Source organism: Mus pahari, chromosome 9 (genome assembly GCF_900095145.1).
Source record: "Mus pahari chromosome 9, PAHARI_EIJ_v1.1, whole genome shotgun sequence".
NCBI lineage: Eukaryota > Metazoa > Chordata > Mammalia > Rodentia > Muridae > Mus > Mus pahari.
In genome coordinates this window covers 9,840,272-9,854,828 of record NC_034598.1, presented here as the reverse complement: position 1 = coordinate 9,854,828, position 14,557 = coordinate 9,840,272, and the positions used below count along the sequence as shown (strand labels likewise).

Here is a 14,557-nt window from a genome sequence, read left to right as displayed (position 1 = left end):
AAAAAAAAAAAAAAAAAAAAAAAAAAAACAAAGACACTAACCATCCGGTGGCACAAAGATGCTTATTCCTCATTCATGGACCGGCAGTAAGGTGATTGGTCCAGGTTGCAACTCGCGCCGCCCTACTCTGGAGTCCTTTGGGAAGTCTTCTGTTGCGTCCTCACCCCGAATCCCCTGAGTCTTTTGTTGTTATTTGTCTTGTTTTGTTGAGACAAGAGTCTCACTCTACAGCCCAGACTCACAACTGTCCTCATGCCTCAGCCTCCACAGTGCTTGCCAAGGCCCTTTGTGGTTCAGGCCAAGCAACCACAGATCCAACAGGAGTGGGGTTACAGCGTGGATGAAGAGCGCAGGCCCAGAGGTACTATACGCCACTTCCAGCCACTTCCTGTTGGAAAGAACATGGCCGCATTGTAGGAGATAGTTTCCTGAATTCAGTCATCTCAGCAACAAGTTCCATCTTGCTGGCAGGATCAAAACTGAGCTCCTGTTCCCAGGCCCCAGAACCCAGCTCCTGTCCTGCTTCTTCAGATGTTTCACGTTTGTCTGCTACCCAGGAAAGGAAGTAAAGAGGGAAGATGCCGTTATCCCGTTATCTAAACTGAGGCACACAAGTCATGAATGTGCTGCCTATCTTGACTTAATGGACTTCATGCAGCTTGCCCATTCCTTTGTTCCCTTATCATCCTAAACTCTAGCATCCAGGAGGGGACCTGACTGCAAAAGCTGACTCAAGGACCCTGAAACCAGGTGATCCGGATAAACCCAGTCACCAGTGTTAACGTCTTTACTTAACTCCTTGGGTCAAAGATTAGTCAATGCAACAGGCTACCCTGATCCCCCTTGGTAAAACAAAAATGTATATTATCTTTTTGGGGATATGGTTTAAATCCCAAACTGGCTGACTCCCTGCACGAACAGAAAACGAAACTTTTATTTTTAAGCTTCTGGTGAGTGGTTTTTTTTTTTTTTTTTTTTTTTGGTTGTTTGTTTGTTTTTGTTTTTTGTTTGTTTGTTCCCATCCTAAACCCCACATTGTTATTAGAAGGGTGGTCAATGTAACATTATGTGTCCACAAGATGAGGAAAGTAGATTTTAGAGATGTCTATCCAGGTTTGTTTTGGTTTTGTTTGTTTGTTTGTTTGTTTTTATCATTTTGTAATGAGGACATTGAAAATCATTGATATATTTGTAAAAACAAAATTAACTAATTCATTAGCATAATGCTACCATTTCTAATGACACGTCTTTTTTTTAATTAGATATTTTCTTTATTTACATTTCAAATGTTACCCGCTTTCCTAGTTTCCTCTCCGAAAATCCCCCTTTTAAAAAGCATTGTTAGTGGATTAGTCAGCATCCACCAATAAGACAGAATGGACACTAGTGAGCTTTCTGAGGAAGTAGCCTCGAGACAGCTGGGGCTGGCAAGCCCAGGAAAGGTGTACGTTGGCCTGGTGAGCTGGAAGCCCAGGAAAGAGCATCAGCTCCAGTCCAAAGGCCTTAGCTACCTTGATTCCTTTTTCCTGGGGGAGTTAGGCCTTGTACTATTAAGGGCCTCAGAGGATTAGATGATATCTATCACATAGTGGACATTCGCCTACTTTACTCAAAATCAACTTATTTAAATGCCAATATCATAAAGGAAAAATAAAACCTTCACAAAATGACCCGGAATAATGCTTGACCTGGGCAATGTGGCCCAGCCAAGTTAACACATAAAATTAAAGTTTAGCAATTTCATAAACCTTAGAACCTCATTTCCCTCTCACTGTCTCACATGAAATGTACCTGGTGTCTTTTTTACACCTGTCAGTATCTCTGACATCACACTGAGGCCATCAGAGTGGCTCCAGAGACGGCTTAGTGGATGAGACCACTGCAGAGCAAGCAAGCTAAGAAAAGCTGAATGTGGGTCCCAGCGCCGGTGTGAAAATCCGGCATGGCCATAGCATGCCTGTAACCCCAGCGCTGGCTGTTGGAGCCCAGAGACAAGAGGGTCTCTGGAGCTTGCTGGCTACCAGCCTTGCTCCAGATTCAGTGAGACTGTGTCAGGGAAATGTGGCGGAGAGTGACAGAGCAGAAGACCTGCTGACCTCTACCTCTGCACACACACTTGCATATACACACACACACACACACACAAACAGGGACAGAGAGAGACTATCATTATCACACTAAGAATACAATGGGAAATAAAACACACGTGTCTATGGGTGTCTTTACATTTTTTTAGCACTACTCTTTAGATTTTGGGGTGACACTATCCCCCACAAAGCACTCAATCATTTCTCAGGAGGCCTAAAGAAGTCATTTTAAAAGAAGGGGAGGAAGAAGGCAAGGTAGGAATAGGAAATGTGGAAGGTGGTTCGCCAGACTACTAGCGCACAATACAGCCTCTGTCAGCTTTCCAACCGCTCTTGAGAAAGCCCTGCATTCATATGGTCCAGCGTTCTTGTCATAAAAAATTAACAAGCACCTTTAGTCTATCCATGGCTATATCCAGCCAAGCTGTAGACATCAGCTGAGGCAGACTTCAAGTCGGAGCTCTGGGAGGCACTGACTGCCAGGCGTTAACCAGCCGAACAAACAGGGATGATTTGAAAATCAATGTCAATAACTTCTAGGCATTCCCTAAAATGCTGCTTCCCGTCTGCCCAGTGCATGGAGTTCCAGAAAGCGCTGTGCTGTGCCCTGGCCTACTCCACATGTAAAAGGGAAAAGCTGCACACATGACTGCCTGGACGGTTTAGCCTGATGTGACGTCCTGTGTGGCCTCAGCCTTCCTGCCATCCCCAAGAGTCCTGGCTCTCCATCTACCACTCTTAGTTAGTTCCTTATAATCCACAAAATAATTTTGAAGGTGTATAAATCACCAAGTTGCTTCTTTTAAAGTATCATGCTATGATAAAATGCATGGTGTTTACCTCATCTTTTTGGAAAATACATCATTTTTATTTTATGTGTATGTTTGCTCTGCCTTCATGTATGTCTATGCACCACATGCTGCCAGAGGCCAGAATTGGACACTGGATCCTCTGGGTCTGGAGTTATAGATGGTTGTGATGGGTGTTATAGATGTCACATGGGTGCAGGAAACTGAATTCACATCAGTGCTCTTAATTACTGAGCTGTCTCTCAGACCCATACTTCACCATATATATTATACATATTACAAATTATACACACATATGCTTTTTATATATGTATAAGTGTGTGTGTGTGTGTGTGTGTGTGTGTGTGTCTGTGTGTCTGTGTAACTATAGAACCTCAGAATTGTTTGGAAAGATGATAAGGCCGTCATTTTCTACAGTGTGCCCCAGTTGCACAGACACGTGTGTCTGACAGGAAGCGTGCTGTCCGCTGAGGCAGCCCAACCATTCTCTCCATCACACACACTAATCTCCCTGTGTCTGTACTGATTAATCAGGAAGTAGACACAGAGCTGATTCTCCTACCTAGTCTGCTATCCACACAGAATAGGAAAGCTTTTCTGTATTTACTATTTACCAATTCTACTATTAGCACCCAAATCACAAAACACTATAATGTAATGCTCCCATGAATCTAAAAATAACGAAGTTTGTATGTGATAAAGCTGTTTATGTGATTCTTGTTGGCTTTAATAACAGTATCGAGTCGTCAAAGACTAAAAAATAACAATAAAAATTATCTCTATAATCCATGCGTGCAGTTCTTGATTCCACCATTCACATGGGAACCTTGGTACTGGTTTACTGTGTGCCCTCGGTACTGGTTTACTGTGTGCCCTCGGTACTGGTTTACTGTGTGCCCTCAGTACTGGTTTACTGTGTGCCCTCAGTGCTGGTTTACTGTGTGCCTTCCAGAAGCTTTTCTATACAAGCACAGATGTGTGTAGCACCTCCTCATTTTAATTCAACTGAAAGTATGCTATACACACGTTCTGCAACTCTTTCCTAATGATGTATGGGAAAGATGGTCCTACAGAAAAGCAGGGACAGGTTTTGTTTTCACCCCCCTCCTGGTTTTTCTTTTGTTCTTAATTTTGAGCAGAATCTTACTACATAGTCTTGGTTAGCTAGGAACTCACACTGTGAGCTGGCCACTGCTTTCTGAGCACTGGGATTAAAAGCATGTACCCTCATTTTACTCTTTCTCTATAACTATGTAATATTCTACGGCACAGATATGCTATGAGATTTAGCTCACCGTTAGTGGACACACACACACACACACACACACACATACACACACACACACACACACACACATGATTTCCATTTTGCATTGTTGTGAAAAGCAGAGTGATAGCTAATATTGCACAGATTTCATTTTGAGTTTCCCTGTTCTAGCTATGAATTAAACCTATAAAGTGATTCTATGTCGAAAAAGTGATGTGCATTTAGACCCAGCAATATGGCTCAGCAGTTATGAGCTTGCCACTCAGCCTGATAACCCAGTTTTGGTCTCCAGAACACACGCTAGAAGGAAGGAACCAACTCTGGAAAGAACTCTGGAAAGCTGTCCTATGAGTGCCCCCCACCCCAACCCAGGTACAGCTTAGCATGTGCATACATTTTCACGTCTGCACACATGCACATTTTAAAAGATATATATTTAGATTTTGATAGGTTTTCAAAGTTATCCTCCACACACGTTTCACCCACCAATAAATAGCTCACCAGCATAATTAAAAGGTGGTTTGCCAAATCAATGTTTTGTCAAATATCTGAATTTTGCCTACACAAAATGAGAAAAGTGTTATTTGAGCATTATTTAAATTTACATATCTTCTATTATGAATGGTATGGAAAGAGAACTCAGAAGTTAAGAGCATGTACCACTCTTGTAGAAGACCAGAGTCTGACTCCCAGAACCCATATAAGATGGTTCAGAAATGCCTACGACTCCAGCTCCAGGGAATCTGAGGAGTTGGGCCTCCTCTGGTTCCTGTAGCTCATATTCCCACACATAGAGACATACACAAATACGTGTAACTTGATTAAACAAATAAAAATACTTAGCATAAACCACCCAAATGATAAACAAGTACATAAGAAAATGCTCACTGTCATGTCAGGAAATGCTAATCAAAGCCACTAGGACATATCGTTTCACCTTGGTTACATAACAGATGCTGGCAAACAGGAGAAAAAGGACTCCTATGCTGTTGCCTGTCCATTATGGAGCAGAGTATGGAAGAGCCTCAAAAGCTAAAATAGAGCTGCCAATCTAAATTTGCCAGTCCTGGGCTATATCCCAAGGAGCTGAGATCAGTGCATGAAAGACTGCACTGTCATGTTTCCCACGGGACAATCCACAACAGTCAGCCAGGACTCATCAACAAGTAAGTAGATAAACTGTGTACACACAACAGTGGGATGTTAATATTAATTAAATAAATTAAATTATGTGATTTTTTTTTTCAGAAATGTGCATGGAACTGGAGAACATCGTGGTAAGTGAAACAAGACAGGTGTGTTTGCATCTTCTCACTGATATGTAAACAACTGATCTCTACCTAAGTCAGTGTTCTACTGCTGGGAAGACACTGGGGCCAGAGAAACACCAAGAAAAAGCATTTAATTGAGGCTTCTACATCCAGATCTGGGCTTGGCTTGGGCGTCTAAAGCCTCAAAGCCCTTCCCCAATGACACACTTCCTCCAACAAGGCCACACCTCCTAATCTTTTCAAATAGCGCCACTCCTTAGTGACTAACCTTTCAAATAAATAAATGAGCCTATGGGTGCCATTCTTATGCATAAAGATATCACAAAGAAGTCCATAGTTATGTATAATTGATTGTAGTGGACTGAATGACAAGGATCTCCTAAACTCATGTATCTAACACTTGGTTCCCAGTTGGTGGAACTATTTGGGAAGGATTCGGAGGTGTGGTCTTGTGGGAGGAGGTGCATCATTGGGGTTGGGCTTTGAGGTTTTCAAAGCCCATGCCATTCCCAGTTTGTGCTCTCTCTGCTTCCTGTTTGTGAATATAGATGCTTGCCTGCCTGCTGCCACACTCCCTGACATGATGTTCATGGACTCTAGCCCTCTGAAACTGAAGGTCTCCAATTAAATATTTTCTTTTATAAGTTGCTTTTGGAATGAATGGTAAATATTTTACAACTTGTCTTTTGACATTTGTTTTACAAATTTGCTTAGAGTAGGTTCTATGCAAATCTTTTACCTTGGTTAGATTGTGTTTTAAAAATAATTTTAGTTAGGGGGTTGAGGTGATGACTTGAATTCACAGGTAAAGCACTTACCACACAAGCATGAAAACCTGGGCTCAGATCCCCAGCACACATGGAAAAAACATGGTGGCCCACACTTTTAATCCTAGGTCTGAAGATAGGGAGACTAGTGGATCCATGGGGCTCACTGGGGAGCCAGTGTGAACCCCAGGGAAACACCCTTATCAAGAACAACACTCAAGGTTGTCCTCTGGCCCACACACACACACACACACACACACAGAGCATGGGGGACTGAATAAGCAAATCAACATATAATCTAAGTTAGGTTCGGTTCCATTCTGAAGTGAACATATGACTTTCCTATTTTCTTTTCTAATGTCCTCAGAGGTTTCTTTTCAGCAGTCTTTGGGCTTTTGAAAGTGTGAGGTTTGCAGACTTTTAAAAATATTCCTTATTTTCGTGCTCATGGTCATGGGCTGATTTTGCCAATACCGTTCATGAAACACAGCTGTGTTCATATGTGTGTGCATGTTTTACACTACAACAGAGATAGTTGGACCCACGAGTCCTAAAATATTTAGCTTTCTGGCCTTTTACAGAAAAAAATTACCATATTCTTATATAGGAAAAGAAAAAGAAATGGACTGATTACTCTTGGCATAAACTGTGCAGAGGAAAAAAAACTCACGAGGGAAAAAAATAGAAGCAAAATGGTAGGTTTCTTTCCCCCATAGGAGCTGGGGCAGTGCGTCTTCATCTTTCTATTAATCACACCAGTTCTCCTTCAGGAATACCTCAGGTTTCTCATCATTTTCCTGCCAGCTTGGCTAGAAGCCACTTGTTCAGGTACTAATGAGATGTGGGCTGGTCTCTGGGGATCCCGGGCTGTGGCAAGCAGGGCTTCTCTGTTTTAATCCGGTCCTATGGAATCCCAGGTTCTACCACCACTCCGGCCTTTCCTTCCCCTAGGACTGACAAGAGCCCCCTTCACACTGGCTTGTGTGTGTGTGTGTGTGTGTGTGTGTGTGTGTGTGTGTTGTAACAAGATCTGAAGGATTTTCCCCCAGAATAGTAAACAAAGGAATTTTCCCGCGTGTCTCCACGGTCGCACCAGCTTTTAAGGCTCCAGCTGTTTGCCCTTCGTTTCTCTGACGCTGCACTTCTCTCCATGTTACTAATGAGTCTCATTAGACCCATCCAGAGTCGGCTTCTCCTTCTCGCAAGGCAGCTATGAAGTACTGAATATTTAAGGGAGCACTCACAGAGAATCTCATGAAGAAAGAGCCAAAGAGAAGTGCAGGGTGAAATGCTTCCCAGTTGAGCCATATTACGGCGACGAACTTGAAGACACTTGACAGACGTTTAATTTACCGTCTGTTTTCATTCTCTGTTCATTATAGTGTTCAGTCCTCGACTGCAAGTTCATGAGGTACATGGAAAACACAAGGACACTCGTACAGGGCTAAAATGCTAGAAATAAATACTGTGTGGAAAGAGCAGTCACACTTCTCAAAGTAGCTTTACATACAGAGCTCTATTCAGTTCCATGGTAATCTGGTGGGCAGAACTGCGCAGAAGGGAAGTCAGAGGTAAAGATGAAACCGGGGATCTCATATTTGCTAAGCAGGAGGCCACACCCCACTCCGAATTATCCAGGTCTTCTATAGATGAGACCTTCACATTATTCAAAACCCTCAGGCAAACTCCGTCCATGACTGCAGAGCACAGCTCCTCCCCCCTCTCACCCTCACTGCCCTCTCACCCTCCTCACCCTCCTCCTCCTCACCCTCCTCCCTCCCCCTCCTTCCCACCTCACCCTCACCCTGCTCTCACGCTCACCCTCCTCTCACCCTCACCCTGCTCTCACCATCCTCCCCCATTACCCTCACCCTCCTCTTACCCTCACCCTCCTCCCACCCTCACCCTCCCCTCACCCTCACCCTCCTCTCACCCTCACCTGCCCAGTGTTTCTCCCATTCTCTGTACATCCTTCGGGAGATGCCATATGTCTATGTATCTATCTACACATGGCTTCCCTTCTTTTTACATAAATACATTGATATATGCATTATTTTGAAATGAACATTTTTTTCAGTGGCATATTTAAACATCTTTCCAATGGTATCTGGTAAGCTTCCTGTTTCTCATGATTTATAGTATTTTATGAATAAACTTTGATCTGTTAGCATCATTAGTCTTGCGATCATTGTCATTGCTATTTTCAGTGCTATGGATTGAACTCGGGTTCCTGGAAATACTCAGCACGCACTGTGACCACCTAACCTTGGCCCTCTCCAACCCTCTATGATTTTTTTTTAAATAGTTTTATGTTTGTGAATTTTTAAGTTGCTTCTAATCGTGTTTTCTAACGAGCAACCTATATACATATTTAATGTATTTAAAAAGTTTTCAGAGCCAGGCGTGGTGGCGCATGCCTTTAATCCCAGCACTCGGGAGGCAGAGGCAGGCGGATTTCTGAGTTCGAGGCCAGCCTGGTCTACAGAGTGAGGTCCAGGACAGCCAGGGCTACACAGAGAAACCCTGTCTCAAAAAACAAAAACAAAACAAAACAACAACAACAAAAAGTTTTCAGGTATAGCAAATTTTCATTGTAACTGTATGATAGAACTTTCAGGTAATGGAGACAAGATTAAACAGTTTTGTGGGTTTTTTTTTTTTTTTTAAGGATTTAGACTTAGAATGAGTAACTTTTCACTGGAAAAGCAAGAGGTACACAGACAGATGTGCCTGCATACTATGGGAGCCACCAATCATTTATAAAATGTATCTAAAGCATCTCCCAGAGAAAGAGGAAGGACTCAGTGTTCTTGTTGACTCCATTTGTGTGTGCACAATCCCTGAACCAGAAAGCCAAATGATGGACTAACTGCATCCAGCCTGCATGGGGTTACTTCCTGTGCCTGCCCCCCTGCATGGGGTTACTTCCTGTGCCTGCCCACCTGCATGAGTTACTTCCTGTCAACCTGTGCCAAAATTACTGAGATTCAGGCTCTTCTACCTGCACTGGAAAGCTGAAGAAATTAACCCCACATACCCAAAAAATAGAGACTAGAAGAAGGTACTGGCTGGTTTATGTCAACTTGACACAAGCTAGAGTCGTCTGAGAGGAGAGAACCTCAATTAAGAAAGTGCCTCCATAAAACCAGGGTGTAGGCATGCCCACAGGACATTTTCTTAATTAGTGATTGATGGGAGAGAGCCCAGACCATCATAGGTTGGGCATCCCTTGGCTGGTGGTCCTGGGTTCCATAAGAAAGGAGGCTGAGCAAGCCAGGAAGTAGCACATCTCCATGGGATCTGCATCAGCTCCGGACTCCAGGTTCCTACCATGTTTGGGTTCCTGTCCTGACTTCTTTTGATGAGGAGCAGTGATATGGAAGTATAAGCCAAATAAACTTTTTCCTCTCCAACTTGCTTTTTGGTTATGGTGTTTCATAACAGTGATAGAAACCCTAAGAAATTGGTACCAGGAGAGTAGAGTATTGCTGACCATGTTGTTTTGGGGAGGAATGTAGAAGGACTTTGGAACTTTGCTTGAGAAAGGCTATTAGGTGTTGAGAACTGAGTGGGATGTTCTGTAGGAGCTTGGAAGACAGGAATGTCAAGAACAATGAAGATGATTGAGGCGGGGCTTGTGGAGTCTCAGAGGAGAGTTTAAAGACTCTATCAGGACCATTTGATATTTTGAATTAAGAGTCCATGGTTCTGCTCAGTTGGGGCTAAAGAATCAGATGTGATTAATAAGAGACCAGAACTGCTGAATTACCTTTGCGTTACTGGGACAATTGATGCTGGTTAGCTGGAACTAAGAAATTAGCAGTGATTAAGAAGAGACCAGCATCACTGAGGTGACATCTTCTGGGAAGCATTTCCTGAGAGTCAGCATCTGCCAGGTGTGTTCAGAGGTGGTCAAGGGTTGTGTCTCGTGCTGGCAGCCGAACTTGGTAATGTGTAAGCATCATCAGGTTCTGAGTGTGGGTCCTGGTTCTGGTTTTGTTGGCATAAAAATCAACTGCGGCTTGGCAATAGGTGAGGCCACTGGAGATGGCGCAGCCTTAATAGCAGCTGAAGACCCAGGATTAAAGGGATCATGAAGAGAAGCTGACACTTGGCACCATGAAGAGGACCCAGAAGCTATTGATGAAAGTTCAGCCCGGTTGCAGTAAGAGACCCTGGTATGTTGTAGATGCCAATACCGTGGGATGACCACCAAGAAGAGAAACAACAGGGGAGTGTAATCTGCATGAGCCTAGAAGATCAGCTGTGTGTCTCGCAGAAGGCAGAGCCAGAAAAGTGACCCGAACCCCTGAAGGAGCCCAGAAGATCACAGATGAATCTGGCTATTTGGCACTGAGTCATTTACAGTGTGGGGGTGTGGTTTTGCTTTGTTCAGATTGTGACCATGCGTTGGTTCTTCCCTCTTGGCAGAAGAAAGTATTAATTTTACAGGCACCCATACTTGAGAGACTAAACATTATACAAAGAGATTTTGGAGTTTTATGGAGGAGGGAAGATGAAGGAGTTAAGGAAGACCTTCCGAGATACTGTGGTCATCACACACCTCTTGTCAAGTTGTATGTATCCTCAGCAAACACTTGCACTGGCCTCATGAGCCACTCACGGTGTGCTGACAACAGCCTCCTGGATGGGGCATAATTGCTTTTCCAGCTCTTGGGGGATGGGAGGAACAATATATATGTATGTATATATGTATGTATGTATGTATGTATACACACACACACACACACACACACAGGTTGGAGCACTTCTTAAACAACAGATACAAGACCTTTGAGAGCCAGGCATGTGCCTTTAATCCCAGCACTCGGGAGGCAGAGGCAGGCGGATTTCTGAGTTTNCAGGACAGCCAGGGCTACACAGAGAAACCCTGTCTCGAAAACAAGAGAGAGAGACAGACAGACAGACAGACAGACAGAGACAGAGACAGAGACAGAGACAGAGACAGAGAGACAGAAAGAGACAGAGAGAGAGATATTAGAAGGAGAAGGGGAAAGAATTAGTGTATGGTGTGGTATTGTTTACACATTAGCACAGGTATTAAAAGATAATTCTCCCTCTTCCATGGTAGGCGTGGAGAGCCCAGGCCTTCTAGGCATACAGGAATATAGGTATGTTGTCCCATGCTCTTTGAGAGCATAAATGAGTTCCCTGAGAACTTAAAGAAAATTGAGGCTATTGAAGCCACTGTTGAGAGAGTTGTATCAAATTTCTTGAATGGGAGATTCCAGGCGTAGGGTGGATTGCCATCTGCCTGAGCTGGTTTCACTGTAATCCTGCCAAGGGCTGGGAATAGACTGGATAACCTCTTGAGACCCTTGTGGTATTTGAAGTTGGAACTTCAATGAAAACATTCATCCTGTTCTTGCTCTTTATCTCTGAGCTTCGGGCACCCTGGATTTAAACTACAGTAGCATCACAGGTTGTTCTGATTTTATGTCTTGTCTAAAGTCTGTTGCCTTCCCACGTTGTTTTAATAGAAGCAGGACATTAACAACTCTCTCAACCTGTCACGTGTTTTCCTGGCCAGGGTAGAAGTACAACGCAGAACACATATGTAATAAATTCTATTTGTGACTCAGTGTCACCCCAAAATTGAACAATCTTCTTTCCATTCTCATTATGTTTGTAATGTTTTATATTTCACCACCAAAAAGAAACCTTATAAGAGATTTGAATACAAAGCATGCCCATTTTTACATGTCTGCACTTGGTTTCTTTTTCATTTTTAAAATGGTGAGTACACGCAATGCTGAGGACTGAGGCAGATCATTCCACAGAACATTTGAGACTATTTTCCAACATTTTAAATGGCCTCACTGGAAATACAGTTGGCTTTGTAGGCATGGCTATGAGAATAGTTATTGTTGCTATGGGGACATGTAGGTTTTTTTAAGCTGTCTGGACACAGAGAGTCTCCCCTATGAGCAGAGAAAGAGGCAACGAACAGCAGGTCACTAGACACAGTCCCCAGGGATTCCCCATCAGTGTGTCCTTATAGTGTGAGTTTTCCCCAGTAGCCTCTGAGAAAACTGAGTCTGTTTGTAAGCACTGATTCATAGCTCATCTGATGACCCAAGCTTAGGAACTGCCTCCACACTGTTCTTCAGGTCTCCCCACTCCACCCTGTGACTCAACTCTGATCTCAAATTCATCTGAGGAAACTATTTAAGGGGAATAAAATTGTCCTCCCCTCCAGACCACTGTTTCTCAACATCATCGTTCCTTATGTGAAGCTAGACCATATAGTTATTTCTCATCACACTACGCTGATTCTCTCACTGTCAAAACATGGTGACAAGACAGTATGTCCCTTTGTGTTCCACCAACACTTATTAGAACAGAGGGACTGGAGAACTTCATAATGTTTTCCAAATTTTCAATATGTCCTCTCAACAAGATAGCTCCATTGTATCCTTTATTGTTTCTGTGCAACAGAGAGCCAACAAGCACCAGCAGAAGGCCCAGGAGTCTGGATTAACTCAGCCAGTGGGGACCACCAGAAACACATGAGGGGAAGGTGCAGACAGGCCAAGGTCTATCTCTTCCTGGATCTCATGGGGATTCCCAAGATGGAGTCATCCTTTTGTTGTTGTGTGTATCTCTGAGATATGGTGGCCCATGCTGGCCACTCACTCACTACACTACATAGCTGAGTATGGGTGACAGCCTGTAAAAGCTGGAAACCAGACACTCCCTGCCCAACTTGCAGTCTGCTCTCTGGGTTGAACAATGTCTCTTCCAGGCAACTTGCCTGGTCTTTGCCTCTTCTGAGAAGCTTAGCTTCTCTGAGAGTGATTCCATAAGCTTGGGAAGGGAGAGACTTAGTAAATCTGGTCAGTTTCAGAAACTTCCTGAAACTATTGAGTTGTATATTTCTTGAGATTGACTAGCTTCCCTGAAGGGTGGAATATTTCACCTCCCATTAGAGCACCTTGCTGTATCACCTCTCCCTAAACACCCTGTGTCTTAATAAGCTTCCCTCTAAGATGGAAGGGTGATCTCAGGTGTGGGGTATTGATACACAACAACAGTTCACTGCTTCTTGTATAACATTACTTGCATGATCATTTTTTAACGTAACTATTCTTCCTGTGCCGGTTAATGACAATTCCATAACCTATAGCCTATAGTCAATGCTTTCACTCCTTGACTACAGAGAAGTTTCAAGAAGCACATCAAAGGAAAGAAACGTGCCATGTCTCTCAGCTAATCTCGGCCTGGTCTAAATCCCAAATGTCTCTGTTCCACTCTGCATCTGGGTCTTTCCAAGACACACCAGAAGTCATTGTCTGGTGGGATATCACAGCGCTATCTTAAGGATGCTAAATAAAAACTCTATTGCTACATCTCTGCTCTTAGCTTCTAAATTTCAAGGGCCAAGGCTTTAAAGGAAGAAAATGAACAGACAGACTGTGAGACTATAGGATAAGCAAAGATGATTCCTTCTGCCCTAGATGGAAAGGATTACTGGGGACAAATGGGAGGCAGGAGTACGCAGTCTGAAATAAAACAAAATGCCAGGAGACCATATAAGGAGTAGCCAGATCTCAGAACAGTCTCCTTCCTGCCCCACCAGGCTAGGAAATAGCTGTTCCTATATTGAAAAGCAAAAGACCTCATCTCTACCGGGTTGAAATATAAAGGTTCTGTCTTTGGGACTAGCAAGATACCTCAATGTGTCAAGGCACGCACCAGCAAGTCTGACCTGAGGTTGATGCTTAGACTCCACATAGTGGAAGGAGAGACTAACTCCAGCAAGCTAGGGAGGAGAGAGAGGGGGGAGGGGAAAGAGGATGAGGAGTGCTCTAGACTGTGCACAGTTGCTCCTTGTGAAGGCATCGTGGATTTGATGATGCTGGAGTGTAGATAAGCATCTTATCCCTTTCTTCTGCTGGCAATTGATGCACCAACAACCAGACATACACAAAAGTCCCCAACTTTCATTGTTTGACTCACAGGCTCTGGAGTTTACAGTTAGTTTATTGTGAAAAGAAATGTGTGACTTGATTTTTGGTGTTTTTGATTAGCCATAAATTTATTCAAATGTAGTCCACTGTAAGCTGAAGGACAGAAGACTGGAAATTATGTTACTATAGAAACCATAATTTCAAAGAAAAAGATGAAGAATGAGGGTGAGGAAGAAGAAGAGGAAGAGGAGGAGAAAAAAGCGGAGGAGGAGGGAGAAAGAAGAAGAAGAAGGAGGAGAAGGAGGAGAAGAAGAAGGAGAAGAGGAAGAGGAAGAAGGAGGAGGAGGAGAAGGAGGAGGAAGAAGAAGAAGAAGAAGAAGAAGAAGAAGAAGAAGAAGAAGAAGAAGAAGAAGAAGAAGAAGAAG

The 14,557-nt window shown here is 43.4% G+C and overlaps 1 long non-coding RNA gene across 1 annotated transcript in view; it reads right to left on the bottom strand.

Annotated features, from left to right (window-relative positions):
* The window catches only part of LOC110326060, a 43,410-nt gene that overhangs the window by 9,906 nt on the left and 18,947 nt on the right, over positions 1-14,557 (bottom strand). The window lies entirely within an intron of this gene.